Genomic DNA, 15,000 nt, shown 5'->3' with positions numbered 1-15,000 from the left:
CTACCTCAAGAACGGAAATCAAAGGAAACATTCAAGTAATATCATAGAGCAAACTGATGTCAAATGAAACATTTCATTTAGCATGGCAGGTGAAACATTAGTTTAAAAACCTCCTCGATAATCCTTGAAAATGGGCAGACCCTGAGACATGAGTTTGTCATTAACGTCATATCACCTACGGAAATATTTCCACCCTCATATTTTATCTTTGAATACTACTTCACATATCCTGCCATTTAATAATTTCTTTATAATCCTTTTAGCTCTCTAACAAAAATATACTTTTTCAATTAGCTCATGATTGAGAAACATTACTTGACTATATACAGCAACTGTATTATATTGTTTCGATATCTTCTTTTTGACTTTAATTTTACCAAAAGCAAACCAATACTGAAATTCGTCCCTTCGGTAGCAGTATCTGACAGTTAAATCAAATCTGCAGAGCCTTAAAATTAAGATATCCTTTAGTTGTGTAGTTTATCAGAGAAGAAAGTTATTTTTATTCATTTCATTAAGGGTAATTTACTATACACCCTCTTCAAGGTATCTTGTGGTCATCATACTACAGTTCTTAATTATTTCTTTTTATTTTTCCTGACTTTACTAAAACTTGAATATTCTTCTTATTCTTTGAATATACTCAGCGACATTCTATCCGAAATTCGTTTTTTTGTTACATCTTGTTGAATTTGTAGTGGACCTATATATTCATTGTTCTGGTCAATCATTTCAGTTTAGAAGTACTTTTAAACTACAGGATTGTAAACTTAACTGTAAATAGACAAAATTGTTTTGGAATTACCGAAGACCTAGAATTCATGAAAACACAAAGTGAAAATTATAAAAGTTGCTTCCAGATTCATTGAATATTTCCATATTTCTTTTACTGTCTGTTCATATCTTTATTCATAAACGTTGTTTCATGCACACAAAGCGTTACCTGCAGTTCTCTATTGTTATATCACTTTGAACCTATAATCTGCTTCAAATGTTCATGTACTAGTGCTTTCGCCGTCGCCTTTGCGATTGTTGATATCTATTTTTACGAAAAAAAAAGAAGAAAAAAACTTAGTTTCCTTAAATTCCAAGAAGCAAGACCCTTGTCGTGCGATTTAATGTGCAGGAACTGGCACGGAAGCTATAACCTTTTGATCTTAAGATTGCAGGATTACTGTGCCTTTGTGAGGTCGGTTCGCAGATGCATGGTAGCTGTTATGATATTACTGTGACCTGAAACTAATCCCCAAGCGTGTCATATAACACGGATTCATAACATTAAAGAGACTTTTACTGCAAACTTTCTGCTTTCATGATGAGGATTGCTAATTCCAGAGGAATTTCAAATTAGAGAAATTATAATTCCTTTGTATATGGTCTTTAATTGTTTAAGAGAAAGACTGATAGAGAGCCGGCTAAAGATATTTTCAATAATTTTTTCATTAAAATCTTTTTGATCTACAAAATGCTTTCGGCCGTTTGACGGATAACTTATATACCTTCCTTTGAGTGACCCTCTTTTGTTGATATGAATATTTTTGGGATCAGATTGTTCTTGCGATATAGTATAGAATTATGTCCTTAAATAAATTTACAGCTTTCCTATATATAACTCATTGTCTATATAAATATGCAAACGAGGGTAATGAGTTCCTATGATCTAAATTAATTCCACAAAATATCTCAACATACAATAATATAACAATGAGTAATAATACAATTTCCCTGTTTTATATTGTTCCTAATCTGTAATAAACTGAAGCCGACAATGTTGTAGAAAAAAAGAAAAAAAAAAAAAAAAAAAACACCAGTTATTTCATAAAGTTGCCCAAAATATTCCGGAATAATAAAAGAATAAACAAATTTCATACGAAACAAAAGAATTTATGAATGGCGTGAAAACTGTTGAGCTTAACTTAATAAAGAAAAAGAAAATGAATAAGACTATTTCCTCAGATTATAATGATGTGAAATAATAAAACTTTGGGATTTTTGATAAAAAGAAAGAAAAAAAAATTTATCCTAACGTCTAGTAATAATGGCATGACCTGAAGACATAACTTTTGAGCAAATATGTTGAGACGGAACTACCATTAAACCGATCATCAATCTTTCGTCGGAATTTTCGCAAGTTGATCTTCTCGAACTCTTTTATTTTATTGTCGAACAAGATAATCGAAGGCTTTCACTAATGCACCTACTGCCTTTGTTTTCGGAAGAAAAAAATGTTGTTTGCTTTTTATTAATTGCTCGTATAAAACAATCAATAACAGTGCTCGGCCATGCAAATATAAAATCTAACATGATTGAGGATTTTTTGTTGTCTTTTCACACCAAAACCTGCAAGTTGTGATAGTAAGATATTTTTTTTCTCTTACATCTTCAGAACTTTTAGTGTTTAGCATTTAATCAATTAACCTAAACTGCATTAGATACAGGGAACAGATGCACTCTGTTGGCGATACCAATTTAGTTGGCACACTTAATCAATAGCAGCTTGAAGGGCACCAATAACTGATGATGGGTTTTCTTCTGAAAATATTTTTGCCGTTAAACACCATAGTAATCGAATGAATGTAACTTATTTCTTACACCAGGTTCTTGCGTAAGCAAATAATGTCGAAGTGAGCAGAGCAGATTTACCTCTTACATCTAAATACTATACTGAAAGAAAGAACATATGAAAGCATAACCCCAAATCCCATACAGCGGGGCCACCAAACACCATGCCCGCGGCCTAAAGTGGCCCAATAGAGAAAAATAAGTATAAGTATATTTTCTATTTTTGTATAATAAGAATTACATTTACCGTTTCTCAGAAGCTCAAACTTACAGCGAAGAAAACATGTTGATCAGGTTGACTTAAATTCGTTTTCATAGTTTATATAGGACATATCTATTTTAACGTTGTTACCGATCTTCATATATTTTGTCTTAACTATGATCTATTCTCATGTAGTTTATCTATTTTCTTATTTCTTTTCCTTAATGGGCTATTTTCCCCTATTGGAGTCGTTGGGCCTATGGCCTGCTTCTTTTCCAACTAGGGTTGTAGCTTAGCTAATAATTTCTTGGAAAATAAGTAATTACAAAGAAAAGATTCATTGACGTTTGTTGTGTTTCATCTTGTTTTCAAACAATATGATTTAATAGAAATTACAATAAACATCATATTAAATGCTCTACTAGCAACTGGTGACACATATAGGGTGTTTCGAATAAATAATTTATGATAATTAGGAAAATGCCAAAACAGACGTTAAATGGGTAAATTTAAATGTGCAGGAAGTAGCGCGGTGGTTGTCGACCTATGACCTCATCTCCACGATCCCTGGGTAGTGTGAGAAGCAGTTTGAACTGAATCATGTCATGTAAACTATTTGTTGACCCAAGCACACGTGCACTGAATCTGTTTCAATGTCAACAGGTACACCGGGGAGAATGCGGTTGCATCCCCTGCCACCGCTACTCAGAGGCAAGCCAAGCATGCATACCTTCCTCACCCCCTCCCCACCCACACACAAACTCCAGCAATATGCACGCTTAAGAACAGTGGGAAACCCAAGAGAAGGGTGTAGGGTCCAAGTTCAAGTTGGGTCAAGCTCAGGTCGTGAGTGGGCAACCATAAGTAGGCCCATCTGTCATGGTAGGCTTATCTCAGCCATGGCATGCGTCGATACGTCATGAGAAGTCCGATAATTGTCCCTTTTTGTTTTTTTTATAACCATCTTGTTCATAAAACTCTTTCCCTTATAAATCCGTTCTCTTCGTGTGTGTCTGTAATCTACAAGTAATTCTTTGTTAACTTCCATTATGATCATTTTACGATAAACTGTTCCAGTAATTTAAAAGTCAAAGAGGGACTTAGATTTCCTTAGTTATTTAATTAAAAAAGAATTATAGTTATGTTAAAGATATACTTTAAAACATTTATTCACCTTGAAGAAGATTTTTGTTCATGTTTCTGTGAAAACTAACTCGGACAACAAACTCTCTTACGATGTAAAAGTTGTCTAATTAACTGCCTCCCATAATTGATTATCTAATTGCCAACCACATAATGACATTGGGCTCTATTTTAGTCTTGCTTTACTATTCCTATACTTTAGTTACCACTTCTCATTAGGAATTTTACGCAAAGATTACAGTTTCCTTCTCATTTTTTTCTCGCTGAATCAAAGCGATCTTATGTGCAAAGGAGATAAGGGTGATCGATATCAATATATAATAGAAGTGGCAGGGAATATCAACACTAATGCAAATATAAAACATATCTCAAGCAAAATGAAATATGAAAACTACGAGGCCATATTATATGCAAGTATATTGAAACACACACACACGCATATATATATATATATATATATATATATATATATATATATATATATATATATATATACATATATACATGTATATATATATATATATATATATATATATATATATATATATATATATATATATATATGAATGTATAAATATACATAAATAAATATCCATATACACACGCCTGCAGACGCACGATTGACCCATATAGAGATTCAGTTAGAGTTGAACGACCTTAAACTCACCTAGTCGTGAAAAGCATAGCATGATTCTATTCTTTTCGTAAAAATAATGAAATGAGGCACCATATAGCTGCAGAAATTACTTTCTATGTTTTAGTATCCCTGTCTAAATGGGGGAAAACTCTCAGCCAGAAAATGAAATAGGAATATATATGAAAAATAAAACTGTTGTCCTAAAATTGGGGGAAAATAAGTTCCACGGCATTATCCTTATAACGAATACTATCAATTAATAGCCACACAAATGATTGAAGTGAATAGGGAACTCTCATATTTTCAGATAATAATGAGGCGTATCTGGTCGTTATAACGAGATATTTTCGACACGCATGGGATATATATTTTTGGCCCTCACAAATTCATTATATTTTCCATATTGGCAGCAATGAATTTTGAAAAGACCAAGGGAGAATAAAACAGTTATAAAAAGCTGAAGAATGAAAAGGTAAAATAATCTATTACTGTATGTAATAATAGGTACTATTGAGGATTAAGATGAAAGTTACAAATGAAGATTATGGATACAGAAAAGAGATTAATACAGCCCAGTAAAAGACTGCCTTTTAAAGGAGTAATCACAGATTCAAGACAGTCTAATCAAACCGAAATATAGTTGGTTTGATTAAGGACTGAAGACTACTACAATGCATTTCAGGCAAAAAAATAGTGTGTTTTCCGTAAATATCTCCCATACTAATTACTTGATCAGAATGGTACTTTGACTAATGCACCGGCAAATCTTGTTAATTAAGGCATTTACTCTTGTCATAATAAAGCCCAAGTCACGTGAATCGGGTAAGTAGGTGAAGCAATTCGAATGCGTACACTCCCCCGTCTCTCCCCTCTCCTTTCCTCCCTCTGTCTAGTCTAGACCCTCCTCCAATCCCTCCAGTAACCCCCTCTCCTAGTCTTTCCGGTGTCGCTTACTCTACCTTTTCTGTAACCTGTTATATTTGTTAATAACTGATAGAATTGATATGTTGGGTCCTTGTTATAATTCTTATTAACATTTCATGATATTGTTGTATTTCATCCAACTCGATGAGCCTGCCCTGAGGGCTTCCTTCAACTGGGTAAAAATAATGAAACATGTTTAACAAAGGCAGGATTGTTGGGCTTTACCCCCCTTGAAAGGTAGAGTAAATGTAATCAAGTGTTATATAAGTTGACCGAAAATTTTTATGGCGTATTAGCTCACTTTACCATTTACAATCACAATTTGGATATCTGCTATGGCTGGCGCCTAAGCAGTTTGTTGGCTCAGTGTTTGTTTTACTGAGAAGGTTTTCCCATCATATTCATGACTGGCATGTTAATTAGCCCTAATAAAATCAGAAATGTATTTGTATTACGATTACATTCCATATACAGGAAGGAACAAGCTAACAATAAACTAAGGATTAGTCTTAACAGGTAGGAGATACATTAGGTTTGCTGGACACACAATAAGACAATGTGGCATAAGAAACACAAGCATAAGAATGAATAAGTAAATCTTAATATTTACCCTATAATTTTACTCCTTATACATACATATATAGATATACATATATATAAGTATATATATATATATATATATATATATATATATATATATATATATATATACATACATATTTGTATATATACATATATATGTATACATATATGTATATATATATATATATATATATATATATATATATATATATATATATATATATATATATCTATATATATCTATCTATCTATCTATATATATATATATATATATATATATATATATGTGTGTGTGTGTGTGTGTGTGTGTGTGTGTGTATGTGTGTGTGAGTGTAATTATGAAATATCAATCCAACAAATTATGTAGTTTGTGGATTTTTCCTTATAGTTTTAAACACTATAATCATTTGTGTCACAGCATAATTCTGTTTGTATTCTACAGCTTTTGTTTATTCCACACAACCCTTTCAAGGAGAATGAAGCCCATCAATCCCGCCTTTGGAAAACACGTGTTTCATAATGTAAACAGAGTTAAAAGAAGCCCTTAGGGCACGTTGATCAAGTTGGATAAATAGGCTAAAGGCTATAAACTCGTTATACACCCTGACGAAATACAACAATATCAATAAATGTTAATAAGAATTATAACAAGGATCCAACATATCAATTCTATCAGTTATTAACAAATATAATAGGTTACAGAAAAGGTATAGTAAGCGACACCGAAGAGACTAGGAGAGGGGGTTACTGGAGGGATAGAAGGACGGTCCAGACAGAGGGAGGAAAGGAGAGGGAAGGGACGGGGTAGTGTAGGCATTCGAATTGCTTCACCTACTTACCCGATTCACGTGACTTGGGCTTTATTATGACAGGAGTAAATGCCTTAATTAACGAAATTTGCCGGTGCATTAAAGTATCAAAAATTAGGGGGAGGTCAATAGGGTGCTGTGTCAAAGTACCATTCTGATCAAGTAACTCGTATGGCAGATATTAAAGAAAAACACACTATTTTTTGCCTGAAATGCATAGTAGTAGTTGTCTTGGCTGCGAAGGGTATGTATTCACTCCTGTTGTCTTATGTTTGTGAGCAACTTTACATAAAAGCTATAGTACGTATTTTGACCAAAACTTGGTAGCTGTGTCAAGTATGACCCAAGGATGAATCTGCAACATTTTGGATAAAGTACATCAAAATGGAAGCGTACAGTCGTTCGGAAATAATCGTAATGTTAAATAAATAACAAACATTTTGATAGTTTATGTTTTGTTTGTGAGGAACATTAAGCAAAAATTACTGAACCAATTTCAACTAAACTTGATGGACAAGTGGGGTATGATCCAAGGACAAACACATCAGACTTTGAAGAAAAGGCATCGAAGTACTAGTAGGCAGTGGAGTTGAAAGCAAAATAAGACTGCTTGGCTTGGCATAGGCATGCTCTCTACCGAGTTCCCTTTTAGTTCAGGGAATGTATTGGATTTACTCTGGCATTGTATAAGTGGCTGGACAGGAGCAAATCAAAGGGCAGGAGATTGACGAAAGGAAGAGGGGACCCAGAAGAGAAGCTGCAAATGTGCCATATGAAGTGTATCGACGGCACTACTATCACAGGGTAATAAATTTAGAGAGGGAACATGTATTCATGAGCAGATAATTTGCTTACACAACATTGCAATGAGGACCACGAAACGCAAAGAGTAAAAGCACACTAATAAATACGGGTTCTACCAACAATTTCAATGAAATATATGAATAACAACAGGAATAAGCACTCAGCCATAAAAAGAATCGTCAAAATTACCGCAGTGATGAGACCTGCAAAATCATTGACTCTAGGCAAAACGTAGTTACTCGTAAAAAAGTTAAAAAAAAAAAATACAACACGATAAAATACTAAGATAAATAAAATAAAAACTTTTTCTACAAAGACTGGGGATTGCCAGTTCAATATCCTGAGCATTGCTTACAGAAACGAAATGGAGAGAAGACATTATTACCAAACTATAAAATAATAAAAAAGAAGGTATCTCCAGACTGCGCTGAGTTCACAAATGTATATTTTTACTCATGCAATACCCCCTGACAAATACTTTCTATCAGCTAAGAAATAAAAGATACAAATAATTGATTAAAATTGCTTGATAAAATTACAGGCTAAATTTCTCTTATCAATCAAAAACACTTAAATGTTTAATTTCTTATATACAGCTGTGAAAATTTCGCTTCACTTTTCATCGTTCATTTATCTTTCTAATTTATCGTATAATTTCGTCCACCCTTACTCTATCCTTGCTGTTTCTATAAAAATCTCGTTATTCCAATCATCTTTAAGATTAATGACCTGGAAAGCACTTCCCCTTAAAATTACAATTAGATATTTTATTTAATGGCTTCTATAGTGAATAAAAGGTTGGCTTCCCTTCAATTCACCCTAGTTTAAGAAAAAAAAATAATATAAATGAATAAGAATAGATATCAGATGTTCCTGTTGCGTTAAATGGAAGCTACATTAATTTTCCTTTTGGCAGTTCTAAATTCCCGGGATAGTTAAGTCTCCGTAGTTTGTAAATATATTACAATCAATTTTATTGCGAGATGCTAAATTTATAATAGACGTCATAACTATGAATGATTCCTGTGCTGCATATTCGTCGATTGGCTTTCATCGGCTAGAAATAATGATCTGGAAGTGAAAATATTGATATGTAATCTATATGAAACATAACCTTTACAATATTGGCAGTCCTAGTACTCAGAAATATATTTCGCTTGTCTTGCAGTTTTCCGGGATAAGAAATATAAAAAAAAAAAAAAAAAAAAAAAAAAAAAAAACACTTACTCGATCAATGTTATTTCTGGGTTGAAGTAAAAACCATCTATATGTGGCGAAGTTTTGTTGTCTTGATAAAATATGTTGTCGGTGTGGTATTGTATCTTTTTTCGAAAACGAAAAGCAAAGCACATGATCAATCACAAGCCGACTGAAGAATTGTTCATACAAGGAGATAAGAAAGCAGCTCGACATTCCTTCTTCGGCAATTATCTCAATCGCTGTACTTTGGGAAGACGGAAATTGACATGGATAATGAATTAATATTCTAGATGATTCCTGCAATTTGGACTTCATTTAAGTCATTAGAGGTGATTAGAAAGCAAAAGTTATTAGAGGGGATTCTAGAAAGCAACCATCACCATGACAGTTGAGTAAATCATGAGACAAAGACAATAAGTGTTTGTCTGACAGGACAGGTATGAAAGGACACTACTCTTAGTGTAATTCGGGTATGAATATACCACAAACTGCACTCCCCTCTGCATGGTATTCCAGTCCAGTACATGAAAAAAGGAAGAAAAAAGACAACAATTCTATTTTCCATTAGGTTATATAGTTGAACTAGGAGGTATGGCAACGTGACTGTTAGGTGTTAACACATTGGGGAAGTGAATGCAAGTAACCTTTATTCAACGCATAACAAGATTATATACAAGCAATTCCTAGTAAGAAGGCCACAAAAATTCGAACAAACCAGATAATGCAAAAGCAAGCATGAATAGGTTGTTTTGTTATCAGTAAGGGAGAGAGCGGAAAATACAAAAACAATACCAAATACATTGCCTGAGTGTATATGAGACATATGTAAAAAAGAATGTCCTCGGGATCTCCGCAGCTGAAATGGTGTATGGTGACCCAATGGTCATCCTTGCTGATTTATATTCCGTCTGTAACCTATTCCGACAATCTCCAGCACCTACAACACGTTGTGAGAAAGTCTACTCCATGCATCCAGACTTACAAGCCCCGAGCCAAGAAATACACAATGAAGAATTTACATGCCTCAGCACATGTCTTTTTATGTAACGACACTAGCAATCCACACGGCCCTTTCCACGTGATCCATCACTCAAAAAAGCATTTCTTAGTTAACACGCATGAGAAAGAAGACTGGGTTTGCATTGAATACCTAGAATTTGTATATCTCGAGCAAGATGATCCACCTGAAGTTTGCCTCTCTAAAGCGGGGTGCTTTAGAGAGGTATACTGCAGGTGGGTCATCTCGCAGGAGATACGGGATTTTTAGGCAATCAATACATACCCATTGTTCTTTGCCACGAATGTTAACTAAGAAAGGCTTCGGAGAGTGACGAATCACGAGGAAAGGGCCTGGTCGATTGCTAGTGTCGTTACATAGAAAGAAGTGTGTTGCAGCATATAAATTCTTCAGTATGTATTGCTTGGCTTGGGGCTTGTAAGTGTGGACGCAATGAGTAAATATTTCCACAATGTGATGTAGGCGCTGGAGATTGTCGGAATAGGTTTCAGACGTAAAAAAAAATCATCAAGGATGACCATTGGGCCATCATACACCATTTAAGCTGACGAGACCCCCAGGGTATCCTTAGGAGTGGTCCTTAATCCCAGTGCAGTGGATTAGGGTGAGGGATGTGAGGGTCCATGGATGAAATCTAACACATGTAAGAGCATGAGAGCAGGTATCCATAGTCGTGATCTACTGGTACTGAAATCAAAGAGAATGGTGGCATTGGAGTCCCCAACAGCAACATTTTCCCAACGGAGGGATGTACAGGATGCCCTATCTGGTTGGTATTCTAGATCTTTTCATTGGGCTTCTGACAGCCAATGTGTTTCTTGAGAGGATAACGAATTTCATTTTCACAGTGACAAGTTGAAAGGTGTAGTTGTGTTGAGCTCTGGCGGAGAGATAACGGTGTTAATGGGCAGACTAGGGATCAGGCTGCCTAGTGAAGGATTACACCAGAAACATGTGGTCCAGTTGGATGACAAAGGATGTACCTTCTAAGAAGTGGTGAAAGTGACAGACAGCTAAATGCACCACCACCAATTCATGGTCGAAGTTAGATTATCCGGAATTAGCCATGGACAGTTTTTTACTGAAGAAGGTCATTGGGCAGGATGAGCCATTGACCACCTGTCCGAGTAGGGCACCATTACCGACATTGCTGGCATTGGGGGAGAGAAGGAGAGGGGCATGTGGCACGAGAAAAGTGGGAGCAGCAGTGGTTGATATATCATCCTTTGCATTGCAGAAGGCCGCTTGTCAAAGGGGACCCCATTATTTTCTGGTCTTTTGGCTTTCCCCTGAGGGAGGTGTAGAGTGGAGAAAGTGTTGCCGATGAGTGGCAGGAACCAAGATAATAGATTATCAATACCCAAGAATTCTAGCAGTGCTTTGACGGTCAAAGGCGTGGAGAAGCTCTGAATAGCTGCATCCTTCAGGAGTGATGCAGTGCTCTAAGAACAAAACTTCATTGGCACCAAAAGTACACTTGTCATACTGTACTACAAGGACATTCGGTTGTAGGCGGTCGAGCATGTTACATAGGGGATGGAGGAGTTCTTCTTTGAAAGAATAGATCTCAAGTCAACGTAACAAACGGAGAAAAGCTGCCTCAGCATTATGAAGACAAAGTAGTAATTGAAGGTGTATGTACCAAGGGGGATGTCCTTTGGGTTCATGGGTCCCTAATAATACCCATTCAAGATATCGAGCATGGAGAAAACCTTCCCTTTTTTAAAGTAGGCGGTAACGTCATCGATGTTTGGGATGGGGTAGTTATCCGATTCTGTCTGCATGTTCAGACCCCTGTAATTCCCCTTCTTCAGGACAATGTGTAAGGGTGATGACCATGAACTTGAAGCCTTTTTCTAAATGCCCATTTCTTCCATTTTGAAGAATGTATGTTTAGTGGCTGCCAAATGATCCGGTGCCAAACACTGGAATCTTGCAAACACCAGGGGGCCTGTTGTCTCGATATGGTGATAAATATCGTGCTTGGCGGGAATCATGGGGATTTAGTGAAGTTCAGAACAAAAGACATCTGCGTACAAAGTGAGGAGGTGCATGTTGGCCCTCCCAGGGTGACCTGACAAGGAATGTGGGGATGGAGGGTCTAAGTTGAAGAGGTTTTGACGAGTATGAGTCCATGTTAACTAACTGTCGATGCCCCACATTATCCAGAAGTTAGAAATGTGAGAGGAAATCTGCATCGATCAGTGGCAATATTACATCAGCAACGAGGAATTTCCAATGGTATTTGGCACTCCCAAACGATAGTGTAAGTGTCTTGTAACCGGAGTTGGGGATCTCAGATCCGTTGGCAGTTACCAGGTGAACGTCAGCAGAGTTAGAATGACTACATTATATCCTGGAGAGTGACTTTAGTGGAAGGGAACAGCAAGTACCATTGTCTACCAAAAACAGCATATCCATGCCTGCATCAAGTAAAAAGAAAAGATTAAATGACGGGGGAGGTCACTGACCCAATCGATAGACCACCTACAAGTATTTTGTTCATTGACAACCATCTGTCCATATCTTAGTAGCAGAGCTGAATCTGGAGTGGTAGTTACAGAACTGCATCTAATAGGCTTTGATAAGTGGCTGGAGAGATTGTTGGTTTGGGCGTGAGAGTGTGGTGGCTTGTGTGTGATGGGTAGTTTATCGATTATCTGACATGTCATGGATATGGTGTATATGACTTACTGCATACACATCAGCTTTGGTCAATGTTTAAGTAGTTGTCCTCTAAGGCAGGAAAAGGGGCAGGAAAGGTCTTGAAGGTGGTGAAGGAGCTGTCCATAAGAGCGTCAGCTTTGGTCATGAGATCATTCATAGGCAAGGCATCAACATCGGAAATGGCGGCGTGTACTGGTTTGGGTATGTTTGGCCGTTATACTGTATTGGCACGTCTCCTTCGTTGCAAAGCCAATCAGAAATCTCTGGGAAAGAGTCCTCGGGGATCACTGCAAGGACATAGTTTGCTTTGCTGCATGAACGAGTCACACTCTTGATACGAAACTGAATTTCAGCGTGCTAGAACCAGGCGAATACTTCGCTGGCGAAGGGTAGCAATTGCATTGAGGTGGTGTGTGACAAAGAATCAGGTTCGTCGGGTGTGAATGTAAAAAGGGTAGGGCGAATGGGTAAGTGAAAAAGACGGTGTGGAGTAGTCACTAAGGTGGTCACCAATGTGGTAACGTGACTGTTTGGTGCAACACCTTTATTCAACAGATAACAAGCTTATATACAAGAAATTCCGAGCAAGAATGTCACAAAACTTCAATCAAACTAAAACATGTGAAGGCAAGGTTAAACAAGTTGATTTGTTATTAGTCTGGGAGAGAGCGAGATATACAGTATATACAAAAAAATAAAAACAATAGCCTTTTATTGGATGAGCACTTATGAAGCACGACCAGTAGAGAAATCTCAACCGCATTCATGAATTGAGTGGGAATGAGAAGCCTTGCCATCTATCATTAGTATTATACTTATGGGTAAATAAGGTTCTAGCATAGTCTGCATCTAAAACTATCTTTTTTTCTGTATGACATCAACAGTCTTGTTAGTCGCGACGTCATCAAGACCCTGAAGTTTCTAAATAGAAGTTATACCGAACACAAAGAAAAAAAATATATATATATATATTTCCTAAACACAACCTAGTTCCTGCATGACGGTTGTTTGAATACGAATGTTATTAGGAGGATTTTCTTTAATACTGGTTTTCTGAAAATATAATTTTTGTAATCACTTTCTTTTTCAGGAAAAAAATATAGACATGTTTATCAAATCTAGGTGACAGCCTCATATGTCTTATTCCATATAAGAACTAATGAGAAATATCATCAATATCCAGGTCTATTAATTTTTGTTACATATGCCTGAATTTGAATTGTTTTTATTTTAAACACGCCGTTCTTGCTTGATAGTTACTTTAATTACTTTACTTTGATGGCTGCTTTTCCGGTTCCACACAGCAGGAGAACCCTACTCTCTACAGGACCTCCACTGTCGTTTTACCTTGTTCGTTCAGAGTATTTATCGTTTCAGATCACGTACTGTTTATTTACTGTTAAATGGTCACTGTTGTATGATTTTTGAAATAAGAAAGTCTTCAGTTTTCTCTTGAAAGCCTTAATGTCTTCAATCATTCGAATGTTTCGAGGGAGCTTATCATATAGTCTCGGGACCGCATATATAAAGGCTCTAGAGCCTAAAGTAGACATATATCTAGGCTCCAACAATTTGAAGCCATCTGTAATTATTCTAGTGTCGACATGATTTTTGGCTGCGCAATATGTAGCAATTCTCTTAAGTATATTGGACGCCCGGTTCTGATAACTTGGTGGGTTATTGTACATATTTTAAATTCAATTCTCGCTTTAATTGGCAGCCAGTGTAAATCGATTAGTATAGGGGTGATCCTTTCTCTAGGTGGGACACCTTTTATCAGTCTTACTCCTCTGTTTATCATGTTTTGTAATTTCCTAAGTTGCACTTTTGGTGAATTGTTTGAGTTGCAGTAGTCAATCCTCTGGTAATAACACAGTTTATCACAAGTTTCTTTGCAGAATTTTCGTCCAGGTACTTTTTTATAAACGCAATATTTCTTAGATGATAACCAGCAGTTTTTATTACATTATTTATTTGGGCATTTAGAGACAGGTTACAGTCAAGAAATACACCTAAATCTCGAACTTTACTATATATTGGCACCGAGTCATTATTTATGGTCATTTGAATATCACCCAAGTTTCTCACGCTGTTTCTCTTACACACCACCACGAATTCAGTTTTGTTCTCATTTCATTTTAGTTGTTTAAATGTCATCGATTCTCTAACACTATCAATGATTCGGTTTAGAGTTTCAGTAGTCATGTATATCATTTATGAAGTGAAATTGTCTCATCTGCCAATAGTTTGAACTTCACGCCATGCCTTTGTAGCATTTTCGATAGACCAATAATATAGATGCAGAATAAGATTGGGCCAAGTTCACTCCCCTGGGGTACCCCTCTGTTTAAGGGTTCATATGATGATTAAGAGTTTCCAATTTGTACACAGTAATTTCTACCAACTGAGTAGTCTTTTAGATATTCGAAGGCTTGATCTTCAACGCCGATGG

The sequence above is a fragment of the Palaemon carinicauda genome, chromosome 24 (assembly GCF_036898095.1).
Source record: "Palaemon carinicauda isolate YSFRI2023 chromosome 24, ASM3689809v2, whole genome shotgun sequence".
In the NCBI taxonomy this organism is placed as follows: domain Eukaryota; kingdom Metazoa; phylum Arthropoda; class Malacostraca; order Decapoda; family Palaemonidae; genus Palaemon; species Palaemon carinicauda.
This window is presented reverse-complemented; position numbering follows the sequence as displayed.